Below are 10,493 nucleotides of genomic sequence, written 5' to 3'. Positions count from 1 at the left end.
AAATAAGAATAAATTAAACCAAATATGATATGACATGATTAAAAACATGAAAATTAGGGTTTATGATTTCGAAATTGAGGTCAAATGACCAAATTACCCTTGATATCAAGACTATGGCCTTGAAATCAAGGTTTTCTGAAATAAATTTTGGTAAAAACTTTGGGTTTAGGGTTTAAATGAAGTCAAATAAGCACAAAATTAAGCATGAAATATCCTAATATGATTTTAAACATGAACAAACCCTAAAACTATGAGCTTTCACACAAAAATCAAGAAATATCACCAATATCACAATTTTGGCAGTGTTTTTGGATCTTTCAGGGACCCTGTTTTGCAATTTGTTCTATTCAAGCATCAAATGATTTCCAAATTTGACAAGCTCCTTAGTCAAGTCCTAGTTGTGACCAATCAAGCCGGCTGCCATGACTGATGTTTTCCTACTCAGTACATCTACCACTACATTCGCCTTACGAGGGTGGTAGACGATGGAGAACTCATAGTCCTTGATGAACTTTAACCACCTGCACTGCCATAATTTCAAATCATGCTGCGTGAAAATATACTTGAATTTCTTGTGATCAGAAAGGACTTCGAACTGTTCCCTATACAAGCAATGATGTCAGATCTTCAGAGTGAAGACAATAGCCTATAACTCCAAGTCATGCGTGAGATAATTCTTCTCGTGCACCTTCAGATGTCGAAAAGCATATGTGATGACCTTCTCATACTGAATCAAAACACAACCCAATCTGGTACCCGAAGGATCGATATATACTACAAACCCGCATGTATGTGGTCGTTGCAAAAATTTTCTTTCGTTTTAGGGAAGACAACTCTCGCAAGGTCCACTTGACCCTTTGAAAAAGGTTTTTGAAAATAACTTGCCTCCGTTTCTTAAAAATACTGGAAAACTGGGAGACAGGGTTCGCTCGTCGGTACGAGGTTCAACCGTTCCGGGCGCCTTTACCAGGGTTTGCCTAAATTTGCCTAAGAAATTATTCTAAGTCCTAAATGCACATAGAATCATACTTGTGCTATGAACTTTAGAAAAATGTTAATATGATGCATGCTTTTGAAAATTTGTTTTGATTTGAAAATACTTAGAAAATATTTTGAAATTGTATTTCCAAGTGATTTCAAATTTGAGTTGAAAATATATTTTGAAAATATCTGAAAATGCTTTGAGTTGTTTTAGACCTTTATTCACCTAAAATACTCTGATAGGTCCCTTAGTAAATCCTAGTTATTTACAAATTCCTATTTTAATTGGATAAAAAACCCTAATTCAGGTTTTTCTCTAATCTTTTCTTGCATTTTTCAATTCTAGAGTGTTTCTAAGATTGTTAGGAGTCTCTACATCAATTTTCATCAATTTTTATAGTCATTTGACCCTTCATTCATTGCATTTTTCAAAACCATTTTTTGTAAAAATCACTTTTCTTTGTTAAAGTGAAGTTAAACTAGGCATTTTAACCTTTAAAATCCAATTTTCAAATATAATTCGTATTTTTCATAGATTATTTTTTTTTCATCAAATTAGAATGCCTTAGCTTCATTTAAAACAAATTTTGAAGTTTATTTGCCTTTTATTTCAATGAATTTCAATGTATTTTTCACAAAATCCTTAATTTTGAAGTTAAAATCATTTTAAATTCAAATTTTAAGATGAATTTAGATATTTCAAATCTCAATTTCAAAAATTTGAAACTCCAAAATATATTTTCAAAATGTTTTTGCAAAGGCCATGCATCATTTGCATTTATTTTAAATTTTTCTTTATTTTTTGGGCATAAAAGGTTGATTTTGGTTATTTTCTTCAATTTTCCAATAATTGAAGGACAATCCATAAAAGCCTATATTTATTTCTAAGAAGTTTGCTCATTTTGCAGGATTTTTTATTTTTATTTTTCAATTATTGTAATTGATTCAAGGGTTATAATAATTTAATTAATGAGAAATTTATTTTATGCTTAGTTTAGAATGAATGAGCATATAGTTTAATTTTAATTTTCCATGATTAATTATTGTATTTTGTTATTTTTTTTAAACACAGTATGGTAAAACACGAATAACATTGTGCACCATTTTAATAAAGGATAGATAAAACTAAGTAAAGTTTGTATTTATGGCCATAGTCAGAATATGGATAATACTTAGAATTATTATTTTTTATTAATTAAAATTTGACCTACACTCTTAGGACATTTTTAAAAAATCATCATATTTTAAAATTTTATTTTCTTTATTTATTAGAATTCAAAATAAAGATTAATTTAAAGTATATTTTTTGCCATAGTCATGGATATATGAAAAAATTAATCTTGTTTTAATTCTATAGAAGCACAAAATTCTTTCAATTTTAAATCCTTTTCAATAAAATTCCTTAAAAAATTCTTTATAAAACAATACATTTATCATTTAAGATAGAATTGCAGCATTTCAATATTTTTCATTTTCAAAATTATTCAAAATATTTTCAATTCCAAAGTATTTTCCAGGTGATTTTTGATTTTTTTTTTCCAATTTATTATCAAAACATTTTTTTATTTTATTCCAATTCATTTTCAAGTCATTTTCAAGTTTATTTCAAATCATTTTCAATTTTAGTTCAAAACATTTTCAAAATAATTTCAAGTTTATTCTAATTCATTTTTCAAAATATTTTCAAGTTTATTTTATTTTACTTTAAAACTATTTTCAAAATATGCAGCCCTCCACTCCTCTCTCTCTCTCTCTTCCCCTTTCCCCTCCCTCTTCACCGCGGCGGAGCCTTCCTGATCGACCCTCTCTTCACCGCGGTGGAGATCAGCCGACGGAGTCCGGCTTCCCGATCCCTCTCTCTCTTTACCGTAGTGGAGCATGCCCGACCCTCTATTCAACGAGGCAAACCTTGGCTACTCAAGCGTAAAAGAGAGAAGAACTCCGAAGTGAGGAGAACCGAGAAAGCACATTGGTTCCCTGCTCTTCCCTGTGAGTGCTTTTTTGTATTTGAGGGTTTTAGGTCATTTTTTCCTATGAGGGTTTTTCTTTGTGTAGAGCACATGGTGAATAAGCATTGCCGGTTTTGTTTTGAGGGTTTCGCTTTTGAATTTTTTTTCATTTGGCCGATGTGAAAGTGCAGTAGGATCGAGGCAACGAGTACTAGAGGGGGGGTGAATAGTGCTTTTAAAAATTGTCTGCGAAATATTAACGGATTTTGTAATTTGAAAAACAAACACACAAAGGAACACAAGAATTTATCCTGGTTCGGTCTTTCCCGACCTACATCCAGTCCCCAAGCAAAACCTGCTTGAGATTTCCACTATCAACCTTGTGTAACTACAAGATCATACACAGATCAAATCTGGTCCCACTTCCAGTAACACACCTACTGAAAGCAAACAACTCCTTTAAACCAAAGAGTCATTCCTTTTACAGAAAATTGAAATAAGTAACAACTTACAATACAACCTATGAGCCCTTCTTTTGAATGCAAATGAGATGCAATTGGCTTTTGAGGTTGTTGGAATACTCTACTCATGAATTCACTATCTCTCAAAGGAATTTGAGTGAAAAACTGAAGTGAAAAATATCACGTGAGTGAGAAAATGAATATGAGTGAAAAGCAAAGAGTAATTGATTCAAATTGATTGAATTGAGGTGCTTTTGAGTGTAAATTGCACTCATATTTATAGTTGAAAGTTTTCATACGTTGAGGGCATGAAAGGGTGTCAAAACAGTCCATTTTGAATGATCAAAACGTTTGAAAAATGAAAAGACACGCCTTTTTGAAGTTTCAAGAAAAATGACAAAATTAGTCGACTAGAACAGTAGTCGACTAATTTTGCTTCCATCATGTTTGGAGACAAATGGTGAGTTCCAAAGGCATTGCGGAAGGAGCTAATGAGTGAAGCTTACATGTCTAGGTATTATGTTTATCCTGGTTCTACCAAGATGTTCAAGGATCTCCAACAAACTTATTGGTGGAACGGGATAAAGTAGAATATTGCAAACTTTGTTTCTGGGTATCTCACCTACCAGCAGGTGATGATCAAGCATCAGAGACCTGGTGAACTTTTTCATTCGCTAGACATTTCAGAGTGGAAGTAAGATGACATCTTGATGGATTTCATCATGGGTTTGCCAATGACCTGTCGTCTGCATGATGCCATCTGGGTGATAGTGGACCGGTTGACGAAGAGTATCCATTTTCTCAGAGTTTGGAGTGCTTAGCAGATATGTATAGGGATGAGATTGTTCGACTTCATGGGGTGTCACATTCGATCATGTCAGACTGAAACCCTCACTTTATTTCTCGTTTATGGTGTCAATTACATAAAGCCCTTGGTACCACATTGAACATCAGCATGGCGTTTCACCCACAGATTGACAGGCAGACAGAGTGCACGATGCAAACACTTGAGGATATGCTTAGAGCGTGTGCGTTGGATTGAGTAAGGGAGTAGGATAGGCATTTAAAGCTTGCGAAGCTTTTGTACAACAATAGCTACCATGCCAGTATTGGTATGGCCTTATACGAAGCTCTGTATAGTTGATGTCTTCTTTTAAATCGTTGTAATTTTGAAAAGATTTTTAAATGTAAAACATGTGAAAACCAGACATCAAATAATAAAAACCGGTTCTCACTAGTGGATGAGACCGGGTCGAACTCAGGGAACGGGAATATATCATATTCAAGTACACAAATCTAAACTAACCTTTATTGCCGAATTATTTGAAATGTAAAATGTTTAAGAAAAGTAAAACAACTAACTATTACAACAAATGAATACCCTTCGCAGAGGGCATAAAGTGCAATATTTACAAACCCAATTAAATTTCTAATTCTAAAAAAAAACAAAAAGAAGCTTTATTCTTAGTACTTCGTGTCACGTAATCGCTTCTGCTCCAGTCTGTGCTATTCTGCACAATTCAGATGAACACGAACAGTACAAGAGAGAAAAGTAGAAACAGTGCTAAACGGAAAATACTAAAACAATGGAAAGTAAAATAAACGAAATCTAAATGACAATAACTAGTTAAACCTAATGACAATTAACTAAGTAATTAAAAATACAAATTGCTTGTATCAATCAAATATGCTAACAACTAATAGCTAAAAATTCAATGAACTAACAATGCAATCCAGCCATCTGATCACTCCTTCCACAATACTGATTTAAATTCTAAACAGCCACCACTGGAAAATGAGCTAAAAACAACACTGTAAAAAAAACTCAGTAAAATATACTTCAGATCAATGAAAATCAGATAGATCTTCAAAAATTTGAAATTACATTGATCATTCAAACTGATTCAGAGATCAAATTAATTCAGAGAACAACAATGATCGTCACTTTTGATCCAGTAATTCAAAATCAAACAAAATGGTTGAACACCTTTCTCTTTCATTAACCAAGCCTTCTACAGAAATCACATAATCAACCAGAAATTTCAGGTGGTACTTCAATCCGATATCAGTAATATCGGATCAGAAATCATTTAATGAGCTTTCAAACAATCCCTTGCTGGAGAAACCATTAAACAAAAATCCATCTCCTGATTTGCAGTAAACCTCATGCCATCTGATGGAACACAATGCAGATATATGATGATCAGAAAAAAAAATACAGCAATAAAAGGAATCCAGATATCCGATCAAGTGAAATCAACACAGAAATTAATGTAAAAAAATCTGGAACTAAATCACGCTATGAACAGAATTTTTAGAAATGAGAAAAAAATATAACAAACAGAAAATCAAAGACAACACGAAATTCATTAGCAGATGAAAAAAATTTCAGAAACATCAATGATCGGTTTAATTTTTTTTCGTTTTATTTCTATTTTTTTTTCTTTTTCAGACAAAAACAATATAATCGGACAAGTTGAAAGAAGAAGAAGAAGAAGAAGAAGAAGAAGAAGAAGAAGAAGAAGAAGAAGAAGAAGAAGAAAAAGATGAAAAAAACAAAACAGATCAGAAGAAGAATAAAATCAGAAAATATCAGATTCTATTGACTGTATTTTTTTCTTTTTCTCGTTTTTAAATTTTTATTTCGTTTTATACAGAATAAATGGAATAAAAAGAAGAAAAAAAATGAAGATCGGAGGAAGAAGAAGAAGAAGAACAGAATGAAATCAGAAGAAGAAGAAGAAGAAGAAGAAGAAGAGGAAGAAGAAGAGAAAGAAGAAGTTGCTTATCGTGAACTAGAGGGGTTAGGAGAGAAATCGGACTCCTCCCTCACGCCATCGCCCGAATGAGAAGAGCCTCCACCGGATTGAAAGAAAGGGAAAGAGAAAGAGGGGAAGAAGATAGGGAAAAAGAGAGGGAAGAAGGGTCTGGCGGTGGTTGAGAAGGGAGGAAAGAGGCTGAAAAGAGGGGGAAAGAAGAGAGCTTAGACGCAAGAGGGGAGACCCCGATTTTTGCGTTTTTGGGGGTTTTTAAAAACAAGCAAACCGGTTTTGAACCGGTTTGCTGTTTGTTTTAACAAAATCCAAACCGGTTCATAACCGGTTTATTTTCTTTATTTTGAATTGCAAACCGGTTAAACCGGTTTGTGATTATTATATATATATATTTTTTTCAGTTTAAAAACCAAATGCAAACCGGTTTGGTTTATTATTATTATTATTTTTTTTCTCTTTTTTTTAAAAAAAAAAATCTAAAAAACAAACTATTTAAAAGAGTATTAAAACAAACAAACTATTTACTAAAAACCTCAAACTAACTAACTACTCTAAAAATCATTTACACTAACCTCATTTCACAATATATCTAACTCTATTTTTTAACTCTAATTTTTATTTTATTTATTATTTTTATTATTATTTTTATTGAAAACTAAAACTAAAACTAAAACTACTATGACTATAACAAAAACTAAAATATGCATAAAAATGTAAAATAAAACTATTTTTCATGTATTTTCTATTTTTAAATCATTTTAGCACATTTACTCGAAAACTATCATAAAATTGGGTTTTTGAAACATTATTTTATAAAATCATGCATATTTAAATGTTAATAAACCCTGAATTATATGCATGATCAAATACCCCCATGCTTATGTTTTTCTAGTCCTCGAGCAAACTAGAAAAATGCAAGAAATCAAACTATCACCTAACTCACTTTCGTAGGAATCACGGTTGCATTTAGCTCATGCAACAAGCCCTTTTAACCCCTGGGTTACCCCAGTGGACGAGTAAGGTCTCGTGAGGGTTTGCAGTGATGCTACCCACAAACATCTCTGTCATGTATGCATAATATTACACATCCTCACAATTAGTAGGTAATCAAAGACTTTATTTTCACAAATATTTCCTATTATTTCAAAATCGAAATATAATTAGAGTCTTTTATGCACCACCACAGAAAAAGAATTTCTTTCACTTTTCCAAATATCACAATTATTTATGTTTTATTCTTGGAAAATCCAATAAAAACAAGTTATTATTTATTTATCCTCACTCATATGTTTTCTGCACAGGTTTTCTTAATCACACTTCTAAGCATTGAACTTTTCTTTCTTTTTAAGCTCTTTTCTCTCTTTTCTTTTCACGCTTTTTCTTTTTGCGCACTTATTTTTTTTTCTTATAGCTTGATGTGGTCTGCTTTTATGCCTTGTGCAATGTCAATATCTTCTATACTTTTTCAATACACACCCAAAAGATATCAACTAAGACATAAAAGTGACTTCCTTTATTCACCTTTATAACGTGAGAATCAAACATTTCAACTTGTATCTGTTCTCAGTTACTTAGGATCACGAAGTTTTCCACTCTCCTTTTTGAAAATGGAATTAAAAGTTTCAACTTACATCTAAGTTCCATCTACTAAGGATTATGGAATTATCCAAACAACCTAACGCATGCTTCCTTTTTTTCTCTTTTGAGCTCATTTTTACGCTTTTGTTCTTTTGCTTAGTTTTTCAAAAATAGAACTGTGCATATTCATATTTGCGATTCAAAATAAATTCTAACATGTATCTATCATCATTTCTCCGAAAGCCGCATAAACAACCATAATTTTTAGATCCATGTCAGAAATTTTTTTTCGTGGGGCTTAAAAATCCTCTAAAAACATCAGATTTGAAATAACATTCATATAAGTTTAAACTCTTTCTTTAAAAATCTACTTTTCATGAGAGATGTGTAAACATGTGCAAGAACGTAAACAGAAATATCAAGGTGTGTAAACTACACCCTCCCCCATGCTTGAATGACACTGTCCCAGTGACACTCCCCCATGCTTATATGAAACTATGTGAATGCACATGAGAGAAAATAAGTGAGGGAAAAGAGTAGAACGACCTGACGTGAATTAAAAATGCACGTTCTATGAATCTAATGAATGCAATGTATATATGACAAAATATAAAACTCATGAATGAAACAAAAAGAACATGAAAAACTCATGAATAAAACGAAAAAGTAAAAACAAAATAAAATCTATAAATTCTAAGCAAATCTAATAATATATAAGATATGTGTTGCCTCCCATAAAGCGCTAAGTTTCACGTCCCCAGCCAGACGGATCCCTGAAAAAATCCTTCATCGTCCATGAGATCAATGGACATGAAGTCAGGCTCAACCGGGCTATATGAAGAAAAGAGTGTCATCTGTGACACTACGCACTGTGTTTCCATCCCGTCTACCTCTAACTGTAGTATCAAAACTCTCTCGACGTGAAGAACATAGATTAGTCTCATCTGAGAGACTGGTGAAGAATCGAGAGTCTAGGACCGACCGACTATCAATGAATGCAACTTCAGACAAGTGGTGAATATGATCTGGCTTGACTTGGTCAAGCACCTTCTGCATTTGAACCTCTTGCTTACTAAAAATTGGTGATCCTAAAGGCTAAGAAAAGGGGGCTCTATATGATGATAATGCATGCTGTAAGTAAGGCCCTTTCTGTTGAGGTATCATGGAGATCGACTCGTCAGTAGAAATGATATGAGGTTCATGAGTCGATTCCTGAGTGGAGTGACACGCCTTCCCATACTGAAAGGATGTAACAGATTTGACTTGCTCATGATGTGAAGCAGTGGGTTGCAAGTCAAATGACATGGAATCCTCTCCCTTTGAGACAACAGACTGACTATGAAGGTTCCCCTGGTTTTGCCTACTCAATGTCTGAGCTAACTGTCCCATTTGAGTCTCTAGCTTGGCTATTGACTGCGTATGGGAACAAAGAGTGGCCTTGATATCAGAAAAGGCTTCTAACATCTTCTCTTGAAATGATGGACTTGGAATGGGCTCCTGAGGAGAAGGTAGACAATACTGGGGATGAACCTGTGGAAATATAGGATGTGAGTAACCTTGTGAAGGGTTACTAGGTATATACTGTGTCTGGGAGGGCTGATGGGATGGGGAAATAAACTGGTTTCGCCAACCTGGGTTATATGAGGATGTAAATGAATCGGGCATGGGTTTAGCGAAACCTTGGGCAGCATTCACCTGCTCCTGAACGAATTCAGGATATAATGGTGCTGCCGGACAATCCACAACACAGTGTGCAGGGCTAGCACATAGCTCGCACACTCTTTCTACTGGATTTCTCGAAGAATTGGCTAGGAATTGATCTAACTTCCTAGTCAACTGGTCAACCTTGGTACACAATTCTAACTCGGACCCAACTTCGGAAATCCCAACTTTCCTAGGACCACTAGACAAAGATGTAGTCCTATCGAGCCGTGAAGACAAAGCATGATGCATCGTGTTTTCACTCAAGGTCTCGAATAGAGACCACGCCTCGTCCTCACTCTTGAGCATAAAAGTGCCCCCACAAGACGAATCAACCATTTGACGATGTTTTTCAGTAAGCCCGTCATAAAAATACTACACCAACTGCCAACGAGGCACCTGGTGATGGAGACACTTGCGGAGAAGATCTTTCAATCTCTCCCAAGACTCGTGAAATTGTTCTCCCTCAATTTGAGAAAAGCTGGTTATAGCTTTACGAAACTGATTCGTTTTACCAATTGGGAAGTATTTTTTTAAAAATTCTCTTTGTATTCCTTCCCAAGTAGTAATACGAACCGTCTCAAGAGATTTTAACCAGTGCTTGGCTTTATCTTTGAGAGAGAACGAAAACAAAGTCAATCGCATAGCCTCATCTCCAAAGTTATTGATTCGCACAGTCGAGCAAATCTCAAGGAATTCGTCGAGATGACGATATGGGTCCTCATTGCTAAGGCCATAAAACGAAGGTAACATTTGAATCACACTGGCCTTAATCTCAAAATGGCTCGCTCCTACATCAGGTTTCGTGATGCAGGAGGTGGGAGTATACGTATTTGGCATGAAGTACTCCCTCAAAGGACGAATCAATTGATGATCGTCAGCCATTGCGTACACCTTGGAGTAGACCGGTGTAGCACACGTCCTAACTTTGGGTTTTCTACCTAACTAACGCACTAAGCGGCCAAACCACGCAAACCACAAAGCGAGTAACTAAAAACAACAAAAACTAAACAAACACCACGCAGTTACACATAACAGAGATTATGCAA

Source organism: Nuphar pumila, chromosome 11 (assembly GCF_984573655.1).
Source record: "Nuphar pumila chromosome 11, dmNupPumi1.hap1.1, whole genome shotgun sequence".
Classification (NCBI taxonomy): Eukaryota; Viridiplantae; Streptophyta; class Magnoliopsida; order Nymphaeales; family Nymphaeaceae; genus Nuphar; species Nuphar pumila.
Note: the sequence above shows the minus strand (reverse complement) of the source record.